The sequence below is a fragment of the Ranitomeya variabilis genome, chromosome 4, assembly GCF_051348905.1.
Source record: "Ranitomeya variabilis isolate aRanVar5 chromosome 4, aRanVar5.hap1, whole genome shotgun sequence".
NCBI classification, from domain to species: Eukaryota; Metazoa; Chordata; class Amphibia; order Anura; family Dendrobatidae; genus Ranitomeya; species Ranitomeya variabilis.
This window is the reverse complement of record NC_135235.1, coordinates 604964668-604981179: the sequence shown is the minus strand read 5'-3', so window position 1 is coordinate 604981179 and position 16512 is coordinate 604964668. Positions and strand designations below refer to the sequence as shown.

General features: G+C 44.7%; 1 non-coding gene across 1 annotated transcript; it reads left to right on the top strand.

The window, feature by feature from the left end:
• The first annotated feature begins 2544 nt into the window (after nucleotides 1-2544).
• On the top strand, nucleotides 2545-2728 carry LOC143770670 (U2 spliceosomal RNA). The gene has a single exon (XR_013214693.1). It is a non-coding gene; the product is annotated as a U2 spliceosomal RNA (small nuclear RNA).
• Nucleotides 2729-16512: the final 13784 nt, after the last annotated feature.

The following is a 16512-nucleotide window of genomic DNA, read 5'->3' as shown; positions in this document are numbered from 1 at the left end:
GTGTTTTTAAAAATTGGTGGTTAGGGCCTACTAACAGTGTCTGCCCCTCCCTGGTGTTGCCCTCAACTGAATAAAGCTGTGCTTCAACCTTGTGGCTTTCGGCCTATAGTATCAGATATTAAACTGCATTTGGCCTTCAACTTTGGTTACGGCCTACTAACGGTGTCTGCCCCTCCCTGGTGTTGTCCTCAACTGAATACAGCTGAGCTTCAACCTTCTGGCTCTCATTAAGTGTTTTTTAAAAAACAAAATGGTGGTTAGGGCCTACTAACGGTGTCTGCCCCTTCCTGGTGTTGCCCTCAACTGAATAAAGCTGAGCTTCAACCTTCTGGCTCTCATTAAGTTTTTTTTAAAAAACAAAATGGTGGTTAGGGCCTACTAACGGTGTCTGCCCTTCCCTGGTCTTGCCCTCAACTGAATAAAGCTGAGCTTCAACCTTCTGGCTCTCATTAAGTGCTGTGTTTTTAAAAATTGGTGGTTAGGGCCTACTAACGGTGTCTGCCCCTCCCTGGTGTTGCCCTCAACTGAACAAAGCTGAGTTTCCACCTTCTGGCTCTTTTTTTTTTATTTTTAAATTGCTGGATGGGGCCTAATAGCTCTGTTTGCTCCTCCCTGGTGTTTGTCCTCAACTAAAAAAAGCTGAGCTTCAACCTTATGGCTTTCGGCCTATAGTATCAGATATTAAACTGCATTTGGCCTATTAGTGTGTTTGGGCCCTTAAAACAGTGTCTGCTGCTCCTGGGTTTGCTACTCCACTCAACAAAGCAATGCCGCCTGTTTAGTCCTGTTACCAATTTTGAACTGTATTTAGCCTACTTTATTCTTTGGCCCTATATATGTTTCCTCCTCATCCTGCCCACTGCCCAGCCACTGCTACATGAGTCTGCTGGTACATTGACCTAGACCACTACATTCCCCTTGCACTCTACACAGCCAGAATCTGACCCTGCTGAAAGTCAGGTTCCCCTTCCCGCATGTTATACCACCTTACACAGGGACAAAGAGGAAGGTGCAGATGAAAGTGCAGGTTCCTTCATCAGGTGGGGGGGCATACTCGTTGGCGACGTCACTGGCACATGGCCCCTCAGAGTACGCAAAAGTGTCGCTGCTGGTGGGAGGCGCCCCCGCCGTGCAAACACACCGCTGTACTTTGAGGGGCCCTGTGCCAGTGCCAATGCCAACGAGTGGGCCCCCCTGCTTGCTTAGGATCACAGCACTTGCAAACTTGACATACTTACCTCTCACTGCTACACCGCCGTGACGTAGTCCATGTTTCCTGTGCCCACTAAAACCTTGAACCAGCCCTACCCCCCACAACTTTTGCCAAATCACCCCCAATTTCCAGTGCCCAACTATTATTATAAAGTTAATTTAGATTGACAAGCTTCAGAAAACAAGAATGGATGTTTTTGGCATTAAAATGGGCACTGTAGGTGTGTTCCTGGCCTCCACTCACTGCCGGCTATGCTTCCCCATTGACTTGCATTGGGTTTCGTGTTTCGGTCGATCCCCGACTTTTAGCGATAATCGGCCGACTTCACTCGACTCGACTCTGGACTAAGTCGGGTTTCACAAAACCCGACTCGATCTTAAAAAAATGAAAGTCGCTCAACCCTAGTAATGACGCACCGTCTGAAGTGGGTGGAGCATGATAGATGCAAGCCAGTATCTTTATGCCCTAGTTGGTATTTGAGTATTGAGTTATTCATTAAAAAATTTCAACTGAAGAGTGTTGAGAGGGATAGTTTTGTGGATAAGAAGAATGTGATAAAGAGGATGTGTGTGGATAATGCAATGTGTGAGATAGATGGTTTAAGATCGAAAGAGATAGCTGAAGTGTGGGGGAAGTTGGTGAAGCATGATGTGTCCAATAAACTGAAGGACTTGGTATGGATGTGTCCAACAAACTGAAGGACTTGGTATGGATGTCTCTACATGGAATTTTGCCAGTTAGAAGTGTGCAGAAGAGGAGGGGTTTAGTGTTTTCTGAGAAGTGTCCGAGGAATAGATGTGGGGATGATGAAGAAGTGGGCCATGTGTTTTGGGGGTGTGGATATGTAATGGAAGTATGGGGAAGTTGGGTGGGTTATGTGAGGTTTTGACTGGGGTTAAGAGGTTGAGTTATGAGACTGCTATGTTTGGGTTAGGTTGTTTGAGAGGAGATAAAGGAAGGATTATGTGGGTGTTTTTGGCGTATGAAAGGAAGTGTTGTGGAATAGTAGAAATTTATATGTGTATAAGAATAAGGATTTTGATGTTAATGATTGTGTGCGTATGGTATTGAATAAATTATAGTTTCAATATAAATGGGATTTAAAGAGGGGTGTGGATGCGGAGGGTGTGTGGAAATTTATGAAGTGGAAAGATGTGATCAAATTGCAATTGCCTTTTTTGTGTTTGTTGTAAAACTGTTGTGTTTTTTTGATTATGTAAGATATAAAATTTATTCAAAGAAGACTATAGTGATGAGATTTAAGACTGAGTCACAGAGTTTTGGTAATCCCTAATGGGTTTGCCTTTTATTTTCTGCAAAGTTTAAACCTGAATGGTTTTATTTAAAAAAAAAAAAAAAAAATCTGTTCTTATTAGTTTAATATCTGATACATCCCCTATTTGGGGATGATATATTAAATGGATTTTTAGAACAGGGATATGGAAAAAGAGCTTGCTCTGTCCAATCCATGCATTGACCCGTTATTGCAGTATCTCCGGGAACAGTGCACTCCTTCTCTGATCCGGTGTTAGGGCTAGCGGAATTGAAATCAGCGCAAGTTGTGTTTTAACCCTTTATGTGAATTCTTTTCAAGGTCAAAGAAGCACATTATTTCGGAAGCCAAATGCATTTTGCTCAAATTAGCTTGACCATTTGCAACATTTTGTGTGCGCCTTGCTTTCACCTATGTATGTCAAGCATTGTATTGCATTCAATATGTAATCAATCAATCAATCTGTCTTTACTGGTTGCAACAGGTGTGTTAAGATGTAGGCCTGGAGGCATGGTTTGCCAGGAGAAGGGAGAAGACCTGCTTCTTGGGAGCTCCCGCAATATCCCCTGAAAAAAGCTTATAAAAGTGTACTTAATGTGGATTTTTCTACACCAAAAGCATTTTGAAAACCCATGGAACATGCCTGAATTACCAAAGAGGATGAATACCACGGACTTTATTAAGAGAAAACCTTTTACAGGCTCAGGAGATAATGCTGTATCATCTCCCTCCTCAGCTATGGGGAAGACACCAGCTAAAATGGCCGCCGATGCAGGAGTAAAGAAGGACCCCTATAGCAAATCCACCAACGTAGTCCTGAATTCACACAAGCCTCTCGGAGCAACATTGAATTCCCAGTTGTGGGGAGTTAAGAAATCTGGCTTATATACTGCCCAGACATGAACGGCAAAAAGAGTGCCAGACCATCGGAAGACAATGAACAAAGGCAACGCTGCACCTCGGGAGAAAAACTCGAGAGCTCCCCTGACTCATCAGGATCCCTGGAGCGGGATGAAGAATCATCCGACTCCTTCACCTGCTGCCTGCAAGGAGAACAGATGCCGGGAAAACACCGCGATGTTGAAGCCGCAAAGAGAGACGGCACCGCTGCTGAAAATCCATGGAGAACCACAGCGGGCCCTGACGAAGGAGGGACCCTCCGGAGCTTTGCTACAATGTCAGAGGTCCGAGGAGGCCTCGCTTCGATCTGCGACACCCACACTGAGGACGGAGAATGGAGAGGGCTGCACTTCCACACAGCATTTCCCTAATGCAGTGAGTTCCACACAGCTTCAACACCGCGATGCTATGCAGCAGCCTCATGCATTTCAAATGAGGTGTGCCACCCCTAAATCCCCTCACAGGGACTTAAAACTTTCAGGGTACTCACAGGTAGACAGGTCCTATGGGGTAACACCAGCCAAAAGACAATCCAATGACATCTCTATAGATTACATTGCCACTAATAATGATACACAACTAAATGACACTATGGGCTCTTCGGATGATACCTATGGGTCATCTCAAATAGACTCTTCATGAGGGGATAACGTCACCATTACCCATCCTGATAACCCTCCTTGCCCTAAGGAGTTAAACCCCAATGACTTCCAAAACCCTCTATTTGATTCAGAAAAGGAATATCTAGACTCTTTGAGAGTATTAACCTACAGTTTGTTTCAAAATTTTAATTCAATATCTTCCTCTACCTTAAAAGATGATAGTGTAACAGGAGATCATTCAGAAACAATAACTTCGTGGCGTGTCACTCATTCTGAAACTGACACTTCCTCCGATTCACCAGGAGATAGAGAGCGTACACTCGGAAGAATTCACGGAGGTGGCAGAATCCTCTCCTCTAGAGGGGAGTGATTCTTTATATGAGGGAGAGTCTTCTGATTCCTTTTCTCTATACTCTTACCCAGAGGACTCTAATGACCTCCAGAAATCCGATCTCACGGAAAATTTCCCACAACACTCAATTACAGATGACTCTAATCTGACGCACATTCCTACGGAGTCTGAGATAGATCCCCACAACTTATGTCTGATGAACAACATTCTAGCTTCTAAAAATTCTCCATCTGAAGGCTTTATGATTAAAATCTGCAAGGCCTTTCTTACATCAGCGAACTTCTCAGGAAGAGGTTTTGACACCAACTATAAGTCGACATCTGAATTTCAACAATCAAATAAAAAAACAGCTTCAGAGGTGTTTATTAAAAAATTTCTTACAGATACCTTATCATTTCTTGTGAAAACCCTTAAACCTACTTCTACTAAGGCCAATGAACCTCCTGTATTCCATTCAAAAACAATGGATAAACAGAACAAAAACTTTACACTCCCAAGTTCAAAGGATCTTAAAGATATTTGCTTAATCTCAAACTCCATGGAAAAGATGAAAAATTATATCCTCTCATTTAGGGAAGACTTAAATAATTATGAAAACTTTTAAAAATTAGGGGAATTCCGGAGTCGGTCCAACCTTCCCAATTAAAAAACTGTATCTCTACTATGATATCGGATTTGTTACCTAACAACAAAGTACAAAACCTGATTGAGAGAACATTCAGAATTCTTAGACCGCTCTCTCTCCCTCCAAATATAGCAAGAGACGTTATTGTTTCCTTTTACCCTGGATGGGTGAGGAATGATCTTCTGGCCCTGACTAGAAACTCTAGAAACTTAAGAACCCTTACATCTCCGTATGACAAAATAACCTTTTTCAAAGATCTGTCTAAAGCCACAATTCATAAAAGGAAGTCATTTCAGTACACAACTAGAGAACTCTTACGCTCAGGAATACCCTATTATTGGTCTCAGAATTCCACTTTACAAGTTAAATATGCGTCAAAGATAACAGTCATTGCTTCTCCAGAAGAGGGAAATGCCTTTTTGAGGGGGACCGGAATATTTTCTGCGTCAACTTCTAGCAGATCCGCTTCTTTGTCTTCTTCGTCCTCATCAAACTCATATCCCACTTGACTGATCAGGTTACTAAACTTACTTGGTCTACCATGAGGTCTCATTTTGGATTACAAAGTAATAACATTCCTTTTACTTTTGAAGCTGTTACTGTTTTTAATGAACCGAACATTTTGCCCACATGGTCTTGGGTCATCCACGGGTGTCCCCAGACTCGACAGGCTCTCATATATCCTATATTTTGCCTATAATACTTGTATGATTATAGTATGACTCTTGTTCTATCTTCAATTTCAGAAATGCTACATTACTAAACAACAGTCACATATATATTTCTACTAAAATGTATGTATGCTTGTCTCTTCCCCTATTTTTATGGGGGGGGTTTTTTCCTTCCTCTTCTTTCCCTTCCCTCTCATTCCCTTTTCTCATAACCTTCCCCTCCCCTCCCTTTATCTTTCCAGTAGTTTTTTCTTCCCATTCCCTTTTCCAAACCCTTCCCCATCCTTCCTTACCCAATAACTAATGCAAAATAACATACATATAAACAAATACATGTTAAAAAATTTAAAAATGTTCAATAAAAAATATTTGAAAAAGATGTAGGCCTGTATTAGGCCTTTGTTACAGTGTTGCAAATATACCATTTACAAAATTAGGCCCTGTGCTATCAGTACTTGGTGTTTAAATTTAAGTATCCAATGAGTAGTTCTGCCATACATATCACATTTGTGACAGCATGAATTCTTTTGTAAAACATTGTCTCGCTCTTGTGGACCACCAACTTTTCAATGTGGTGTATTATGTGTATTTTGAAAAAAGGAAAAATGGTGTCTGTGCTGATCTTGAATATGCTTGTCTTGTCCATCTACACCTATTCTAATGTTTTTTACCAACCAGGTGCGCTTGCTGCTTTAGATAGAATCAGTGCACGGAACCCTCACATGCTGCCATGGGCCTTTGTCCATTGTCTCCGGAACCCTCACGTATCACAATAGGCCCTTGGCCTATAAAAAGCAGTGCAGTGGCAGTCTTCTTCAGTCTGCTGCTGGAGCAGCAGCAGGCCACATGGTAGGCAGTGGGGTCTACACCCAGCCTCAGGAGAGCTAAGGGAAGACAACAGCTTGCCTATATGTTTTTTGAATTTCCCTCTCACCTTCTTTCTCACACTCAGTCGCACACTTTGGAACAAAAGGGAATGGAGGGAGTATTAAAATAGGTGGAGTTATGCAGATTCAAAACGTGTCGCTCACAACTTGAACACACACAGCAGAACTGTCATTGAGAATGCATCCAGAGTTTCTAGAAATGTCTTTCCCGTGGCAATCTTTTGCTCTGTCTCCTCAATGGATGTCAGTTTTAGGCCTTGGTGAGGCAGAAGTGGCAAACCATTTCTGGTTATCGCTTCTCGGCCTTTTGGCTACGACCAAGTGTTGTGGCTGGAAGTCTCTAAAGCCTATCGCACCTTCGGCCTTGAGGCATCGGCAGTTTAACTGTCTTAAGCCTCCTGCTGCTATAGGAGGTGTGCGTGCTCAGAAGAACCAAGAAGGCGATCGACCTGCTTGAATATGACAATGGCTACTCTCTGTTCTGCTGGAGCTGACGAATTGAAGATCAAGAACTCCTTCAAGATTGAAGTTGAAGAGCGAGCCCGTGACAAGTTCTCCCTTTCTTTCTTCGTGAGGAAGGTCCTGTTTGAGATCCTGCAGGTGAAAAGGGCGAATATTTTGGCACTTCAAGATGCTCCAGGACGCTTAGTTCTCATCCTGACCTCTGAAGTTGCATCACAGAATTTTTACCATCAGATCAAGCTGAGGCTGCAAGAGGAAGAACGTAGCGGACTCCACTTTGTGACCCTCTGTCTGGCAGACGAGAAATCTGTCGTGGTTCATATGAACAATCCCCATGTCTCTCAAGGAGATGTGGAAGCTTTTCTGTGGATCTATTCTGAGGTTCTCTTCTCTCACAAAATCATGAATGCTGAGAGATTGTGGACTGGAAGAGGGGGGTGTATGTGTTGAGTTTGGATTTTGAGAAGGCGTATGATAGGTTTGCGCATGGTTTTTTGTTTAGTGTGTTGATGAAGATGGGTTTTCCTTCTGAGTTTGTTGAGAGAGTGAGAAGTTTGTATAAGAATATTTATAGTTGTGTGTTATTGAATGGAAATATGGGGAGGAGAGTAAATGTGTTTTCGGGTGTTCGGCAGGGGTGCCCTTTGTCCCCTGTCATATTTATTTGCGCAATCGAGCCTTTGTTACGTCTGTTAAGGATAGATAAGGTGATTCGAGGTGTTCAAGTACCAGGGGTGGGGGGAGGGAGAGGAGGATGAGTGGCTATATGGATGATGTGTGTGTGCTGTGTGATTCGGAGTGTTCGGTACAGCGTGTGAAGTGGTTGGTTTCCGTTTTTGTGGAGCATCTGCGTTTAAAGTGAATTGGGAGAAGAGTGAGTGCAAGAATTTTGGGGGGAGGATTCTGAGCGATGATGCTGGAGTGAATGTGGTGAGTGGACCGATAAAGGTTTTGGGTGTGAAATTTTCAGAGAAATTGGATGGAGAGGAAAGCTGGGTGAATGTGAGAGAGAGAGTGGAGTGTTAGTTCAATTTTTGGAGTTTGTGGGATCTTACTTTTTTTGGTAAAATTTTAGTTATTAAGAGTGTTGTGTTGTGTTACCCATTTTTTGTATGTTGCAATGGTTTTTCCACCAACTTATATGTGTATTAGAAGATTAAATAGGGTTTTGTTTGTCTTTTTTGGGTTTCATGTATGGAGCATGCAAAGAGAGAGATTGTGATGAAGAAGAGTTTGGATAAGGGGGGACTGGGATTCCCCAATTTGAATGTGTTTTTCGGAGTGAATATTATGGTTTTTATATTAGGTGTGATTAGGATGGATGGGAAGTATGCATGTATGTGCAGGTTTTTGATTGGAAATTTCTTGTTTCATTTGAAATGGCGTGAAAGAGATTTTAGGAGCCCAGTGGCTTTTGAGGTTCCTGTGTGGTATGAGTGGGTTTACAAGTTTTTGGTGAAGTATGAACTATGAGATGTGGATTTGAGATTGTAAGAGAAGAAGAAAGCTGTATATAAGATGATTGAGTGTAGAGAGGTGGAATGTGATATCAATATGGTGAGAGGGAAGAGGCAATGATGTGCAGAAGGTATGGAAGAAGGTACGCATGAATGGTATGACAAATAGGCAGAGTGAGATTGTATGGCAGTCATTGCAAGGGGTGTTGCCGATCAGGGAGTTTCCGAAAAATAGGGGTTTGGTGAGTAGTGAGATGTGTCAGAGGAGTGGATGTGGTGGGAGAGAGAGTGTGGTGCATTTGTTTTGGAATTGTCAGTATGCTAGAAGTTGAGCGACTTTTACTTTTTTCAGATCGAGTCGGGTTTCACGAAACCCGACTGTCAAAAGTCGGGTCGGGTGAAATCGGCCGATTATTGCGAAAAGTCGGGGGCTGACTGAAACACGAAACCCAATGCAAGTCAATGGGGAATCAAACTCGGCAGTGAGTGGAGGACAGGAAAACACCTACAGTGCCCATTTTAATGCCAAAAACATAAATTCTTATTACTGAAGCTTGTCAATCTTAATTTACTTTATAATAATAGTTAGGCATTGAAAACTGGGGGTCATTTGGCTAAAGTTGTGGGGGGTAGGGCTGGCTCAAGATTTTTGTGGGCCCAGGAAACGCTGAATATGTCACGGCGGTGGAGCAGGGAGAGGTAAGTATTTCAACTTTGCAAGTGCTGTGATCCTGAGCAAGCAGTGGGGCCCACTCGTTGGCATTGGCACTGGCACAGGGCCCCTCATAGTACGGCGGTGTGTTTAACGGCGGGTGGCGCCTCCCACCGGCAGAGACACTTTTGCGTACTTTGAGGGGCCCTTTGCCAGTGACGTCACCAACGAGTATGCCCCCCCACGTGATGAAGGAACCTGCACTTACATCTGCACCTTCCTTTTTGTCCCCGTGTAAGGTGATATAGTATGCGGGAAGGGGAACCTTACTTACAGCAGGGTCAGATTCTGGCTGTGTAGAGTGCAAGGGGAATGTAGTGGTCTGGGTCAATGTACCAGCAGACTCATCTAGCAGTGGCTGGGCAATGGGCAGGATGAGGAGGAAACACAGATATAGGCCCAAATAATTAAGTGGGCTAAATGCAGTTCAAATGTGGTAACAGGACTAAACAGGCGGCATTGCTTTGTTCAGTGGAGGACAACTGTAATGAGTGGCAGACACAGTTAGTAGGCCCAAATAATAAAGTAGGCTAAATGAAGTTCAAAATTGGTAACAGGACTAAACAGGTGGCATTGCTTTGTTCAGTGGAGGACAACTGTAATGAGTGGCAGACACAGTTAGTAGGCCCAAATAATAAAGTAGGCTAAATACAGTTCAAAATTGGTAACAGGACTAAACAGGCAGCATTGCTTTGTTCAGTGGAGGACAACTGTAATGAGTGGCAGACACAGTTAGTAGGCCTAAATAATGTGGACTAAATGTCTGCCAAAACATTGTTCAAAAATAAAGAGGTGGCATAGCTAGGTAAAGGGATGGGCACCTCTGCTGAGTAGCAGATAGTGGTAGTAGGCGCAAAGTATTAACTGGTCTAAATGGAGGCCAGGGCCCCTGTATATTTTAACTATCATCTATCATTTCAACAAATTTGTATTGGCCGTGCCATTGAAGGATTTAACAGCACAGACAACACAGTGGTGAAGCAGGGAGAGGTAAGTATTGCAAGTGGTAGAGCACTATTCGAGCTGGGGGGAACACTCTCTCATGGGCGGCGGTACTGGCACAGGGCCCTGTTGTGAATTCTGTTCTCGAACTCCCTCCTGTGGTTATGGATGGTACTTCGGTGAGTTCTGTTCATGGACTCCCTTTGGTGGCTGTGAGTGGAGCTGCTGGTTCTGAGGTTCCTTCCCCAGCTGATCTCGTTTAGGCCTTGGCTGGCTGCTCTATTTAACTCCACTCAGATTGTTACTTGATGCCAGCTGTCAATGTCCTAGTACTGGTTCAGTTCTCTTGGATCTTTCAGATGACCTGTCTACTTCAGCAAAAGCTAAGTCCCTGCTAGCTTATTTGTTACCACTGTTTTTTGTCCAGCTTGCTATCATGATTTTGTCCTGTTAGCTGGAAGCTCTGGGATGCAGAGTGGCACCACCACGCCGTGAGTCGGTGCGGTGGTTTCTTTTGCACACTCTGCGTGGTTTTTTGTTAGTTTTTTATGCTGACCGCAAAGATACCTTTTCTATCCTCAGTCTGTTTAGTTAAGTCTGGCCTCCTGTGCTGAAATCTATTTCATTCCTGTGTTTGTGACTTCCATCTTAACTCACAGTCAATATGTGTGGGGGGCTGCCTATTTTTGGGGGGAATTTCTCTGAGGCAAGGTAGGCTGTATTTTCTATCTTTAGGGGTAGTTAGCTCTTAGGCTGTGAAGAGGCGTCTAGGCAGAGTCAGGAACGCTCCACGGCTATTTCTAGTTGTTGTGATAGGATTAGGGGTTGCGGTCAGCAGAGCTCCCACTTCCCAAAGCTCGTCCTGTATTACTAGTTTGCTCATCTGGTCATTTCTAGTGCTCCTAACCACCAGCTCATCATAACAGTACAGCTGGCCAGTAAAGTGTTAATGCATCTCAATAGAGGGATAACAGAAGTTCTGAGACCATTTTTTTTTTTCTGCAGCGTGTTTTGTTTTTCTTTTCCCCTAAATCTCTGGGTGGTTCAGGACACAGGTGTAGATATGGACATTCAACGTCTGTCCTCTTGTGTGGATCAACTCACTGCAAGGGTACAAGGCATTCAAGATTATGTAGTTCAGAACCCGATGTTAGAACCCAGAATTCCAATTCCTGATTTGTTTTCTGGGGATAGATCTAAGTTCCCGAATTTCAAAAATAATTGTAGACTGTTTTTTGCTTTGAAACCCCGCTCCTCTGGTTACCCCATTCAGCAAGTAAAAATCATTATTTCTTTGCTACGTGGCGACCCTCAAGACTGGGCATTTTCCCTTGCGCCAGGAGATCCTGCATTGCGTAATGTAGATGCGTTTTTTCTGGCGCTTGGATTGCTTTATGATGAACCAGATTCAGTGGATCAGGCAGAGAAAGATTTGCTGGCTTTGTGTCAGGGTCAGGATGAAGCGGAGGTATATTGTCAGAAGTATAGAAAGTGGTCTGTGCTTACTCAGTGGAATGAGTGTGCCCTGGCGGCAATTTTCAGAAAGGGTCTTTCTGAAGCCCTTAAGGATGTTATGGTGGGATTCCCCACGCCTGCTGGTCTGAATGAGTCTATGTCCTTGGCCATTCAGATCGATCGACGCTTACGTGAGCGCAAAAATGTGCACCATTTGGCGGTGTTTTCTGAGCAGAAGCCTGAGCCTATGCAATGTGATAGGACCTTGACCAGAGCTGAACGGCAAGAATACAGACGTCAGAATGGGCTGTGTTTTTACTGTGGTGACTCCACTCATGCTATCTCTGATTGTCCTAAGCGCACTAAACGGTTCGCTAGGTCTGCCACCATTGGTACGGTACAGCCAAAATTTCTTTTGTCCGTTACTCTGATTTGCTCTTTGTTGTCCTATTCTGTTATGGCATTTGTGGATTCAGGCGCTGCCCTGAATTTGATGGACGTGGAGTTTGCCAGGCGCTGTGGTTTTTTCTTGGAGCCCTTACAGTATCCTATTCCATTGAGAGGAATTGATGCTACACCTTTGGCCAAGAATAAGCCTCAGTACTGGACTCAATTGACCATGTGCATGGCTGGCTCCTGCACATCAGGAGGATATTCGCTTTTTGGTGTTGCATAATCTGCATGATGTGGTCGTTTTGGGTTTGCCATGGCTACAGGTCCATAATTCAGTATTGGATAGGAAATCAATGTCTGTATCCAGTTGGGGTTGTCAAGGGGTACATGGGGATGTCCCATTGTTGTCTATTTCGTCTTCCCATCCTTCTGAAGTCCCTGAGTTCTTGTCAGATTACTGGGATGTATTTGATGAGGGATAGGGATTGCGATTGTGCTATTAATTTGATTCCTGGTAGTAAGTTTCCGAAGGGCCGACTGTTCAATTTATCTGTGCCAGAACACGCCGCAATGCGGAGTTATATAAAGGAGTCCTTGGAGAAAGGGCATATTCGCCCGTCGTCGTCACCGTTGGGAGCAGGGTTCTTTTTTGTGGCCAAGAAGGATGGTTCTCTGAGACCTTGTATAGATTACCGCCTTCTCAATAAAATCACCGTCAAATTTCAGTACCCTTTGCCGCTACTGTCTGATTTGTTTGCTCGGATTAAGGGGGCTAGCTGATTCACCAAGATAGATCTTTGAGGGGCGTATAATCTTGTGCGTATTAAACGGGGCGACGAATGGAAAACAGCATTTAATACGCCCGAGGGCCATTTTGAGTCCTTGGTGATGCCATTCGGACTTTCTAATGCTCCATCTGTGTTTCAGTCCTTTATGCATGACATCTTCTGAAGGTACCTGGATAGATTCATGATTGTATATTTGGATGATATTTTGGTCTTTTCGGACGATTGGGAGTCTCATGTGAAGCAGGTCAGAATGGTGTTCCAGGTCCTTCGTGCTAATTCCTTGTTTGTGAAGGGGTCTAAATGTCTCTTTGGAGTTCAGGTGGTTTCATTTTTGGGCTTCATTTTTTCCCCTTCTACTATCGAGATGGACCCTGTTAAAGTTCAGGCCATTTATGATTGGACTCAGCCTACTTCTGTGAAGAGCCTTCAGAAATTCCTGGGCTTTGCTAATTTTTACCGTCGCTTCATCGCTAATTTTTCTAGTGTTGTTAAACCATTGACTGATTTAACCAAGAAAGGTGCTGATGTGGTCAATTGGTCCTCTGCGGCCGTTGAGGCTTTTCAGGAGCTGAAGCGTCGTTTTTCTTCTGCCCCTGTGTTGTGTCAGCCAGATGTTTCGCTCCCGTTTCAGATCGAGGTGGATGCTTCTGAGATTGTAGCAGGGACTGTTTTGTCTCAAAGAGGTTCTGATGGCTCTGTGATGAAACCATGTGCTTTCTTTTCTAGAAAGTTTTTGCCTGCTGAGCGCAATTATGATGTGGGCAATCGAGAGATGTTGGCTATGAAGTTGGCGTTTGAGGAGTGGCGACATTGGCTTGAAGGAGCCAAACATCGCGTGGTGGTCTTGACGGAACACAAGAATCTGACTTATCTCGAGTCTGCCAAGCGGTTGAATCCAAGACAGGCTCGATTGTCGCTGTTTTTCTCCCGCTTCAATTTTGTGGTTTTGTACCTTCCGGGTTCTAAGAATGTGAAGGCTGATGCCCTTTCAAGGAGTTTTGTGCCTGATTCTCCGGGAGTTCCTGAGCCGGCTGGTATTCTCAAAGAGGGGGTAATTTTGTCTGCCATCTCCCCTGATTTGCGGCGGGTGCTGCAGGAGTTTCAGGCTGATAGACCTGACCGTTGTCCAGCGGAGAAGCTGTTTGTTCCTGATAGATGGACTAGTAGAGTTATCTCTGAGGTTCATTGTTCGGTGTTGGCTGGTCATCCTGGAATCTTTGGTACCAGAGATTTGGTGGCTAGATCCTTTTGGTGGCCTTCCTTGTCACGAGATGTGCGTTCTTTTGTGCAGTCCTGTGGGACTTGTGCTCGGGCTAAGCCCTGCTGTTCTCGTGCCAGTGGGTTGCTTTTGCCCTTGCCAGTCCCGAAAAGGCCCTGGACGCATATTTCCATGGATTTTATTTCAGATCTCCCTGTCTCTCAGAAGATGTCAGTTATCTGGGTGGTTTGTGATCGCTTCTCTAAGATGGTCCATTTGGTACCTTTGCCTAAATTGCCTTCCTCCTCTGATTTGGTTCCATTGTTTTTCCAGCATGTGGTTCGTTTACATGGCATTCCGGAGAACATCGTGTCGGACAGAGGTTCCCAGTTTGTTTCAAGATTTTGGCGGTCCTTTTGTGCTAAGATGGGCATTGATTTGTCTTTTTCTTCAGCTTTCCATCCTCAGACAAATGGCCAAACCGAACGAACCAATCAGACTTTGGAGACCTATCTGAGATGCTTTGTTTCTGCTGATCAGGATGATTGGGTGACCTTCTTGCCATTGGCTGAGTTCGCCCTTAATAATCGGGCCAGTTCGGCTACTTTGGTTTCGCCTTTTTTTTGTAATTCTGGTTTTCATTCTCGTTTTTCTTCAGGGCAGGTTGAACCTTCTGACTGTCCTGGTGTGGATTCTGTGGTGGACAGGTTGCAGCAAATTTGGACTCATGTAGTGGACAATTTGACATTGTCCCAGGAGAAGGCTCAACGTTTCGCCAACCGCCGTCACTGTGTTGGTCCCCGACCTCGTGTTGGGGATTTGGTTTGGTTGTCGTCTCGTTATGTCCCTATGAAGGTTTCTTCTAAGTTTAAGCCTCGTTTCATTGGTCCTTATAAGATTTCTGAAATTCTCAATCCTGTGTCATTTCGTTTGGCCCTTCCAGCTTCTTTTGCCATCCATAATGTGTTCCATAGGTCGTTGTTGTGGAGATATGTGGCGCCTATGGTTCCCTCCGTTGACCCTCCTGCTCCAGTGTTGGTCGAGGGGGAGTTGGAGTATGTGGTGGAGAAGATTTTAGATTCTCGTATTTCGAGACGGAAACTTCAGTACCTGGTCAAATGGAAGGGCTATGGTCAGGAGGATAATTCCTGGGTTTTTGCCTCCGATGTCCATGCGGCCGAGTTGGTTCGTGCCTTTCATTTGGCTCGTCCTGATCGGCCTGGGGGCTCTGGTGAGGGTTCGGTGACCCCTCCTCAAGGGGGGGTACTGTTGTGAATTCCGTTCTCGAACTCCCTCCTGTGGTCATGAATGGTACTTCGGCGAGTTCTGTCCGTGGACTCCCTCTGGTGGCTGTGAGTGGAACTGCTGGTTCTGAGGTTGCTCCCTCAGCTGCCCTCGTTTGCAGCTAGGCTGGCTTCTCTATTTAACTCCACTCAGATCGTTACTCCATGCCAGCTGTCAATGTATCAGTACTGGTTCAGATCTCTCTCGGATCTTTCTGATGACCTGTGTACTCCAGCAGAAGGTAAGTCCCTGCTAGTTCATTTGTTGTTCATTGTGTACTGAATATATTTCTTAGTACTTGCTAAGTTCTAGTCCAGCTTGCTAACATGATATTGCCTTGCTAGCTGGAAGCTCTTGGTTGCAGAGTGGCACCTCTGCACCGTGAGTCGGTGCGGGGGTCTTTTTGCACACTCTGCGTGGCTTTTTGTAGCTTTTTGTACTGACCGCATAGATCCCTTTCCTATCCTCAGTCTATCTAGTAAGTCTGGCCTCCTTTGCTGAAACCTGTTTCATCCCTGTGTTTGTGACTTTCCTCTTAACTCACAGTTAATATATGTGGGGGGCTGCCTTTACCTTTGGGGAATTTTTCTGGGGCAAGGTAAGGCTTATTTTCCTTTCTTTAGTGGTAGTTAGCTCTTAGGCTGTGAAGAGGCATCTAGGGAGAGTTAGGTACGCTCCACAGCTATTTCTAGTGTGTGTGTTATAGGATTAGGATTTGCGGTCAGCAGAGTTCCCACTTCCCAGAGCTTGTCCTGTTTTCTAGTTTAACCATCAGGTCATTCCAGGTGCACCTAACCACCAGGTCCATAACACACGGCCCTGTGGGGGGAGTCAGCAAATTTAGGGAGGTATAAAAATGGCCTATGGTGGACATTCAGCAGCTGCAAATGGAGGAATTGGAGAAGTCAGTAAGAGGAGGCCAAAAGCAAGACATTTTTCAGGCAAGCTACGTGTCAGCAGGGGAAGGTGGGGCAAAATAATTTGAAATCCATGAATGGTTCATTTTAATGAAGGTTAGATCATCAACATTTCGGGTAGCCAGACGTGTCCTTTTTTCGGTCAGTATTGAACCAGCAGCACTGAAGACTCTTTCTGATAGCACACTAGCAGCAGGGCAAGCGGCTTTAAAAGCTGTTTTCCTACGCCCAGATAAGGGAGCCTTCGAGGCCTTGTGTAGCCAGACGATGATGCTGGCTCAACACCTCCAGCCTTAGGTGCTATCGTGCTTTTGCCACTACCACCAGATGCACCACCACCACCAACAGTACCAGCTGGCAACCTACGCCCATGGGCTCTTC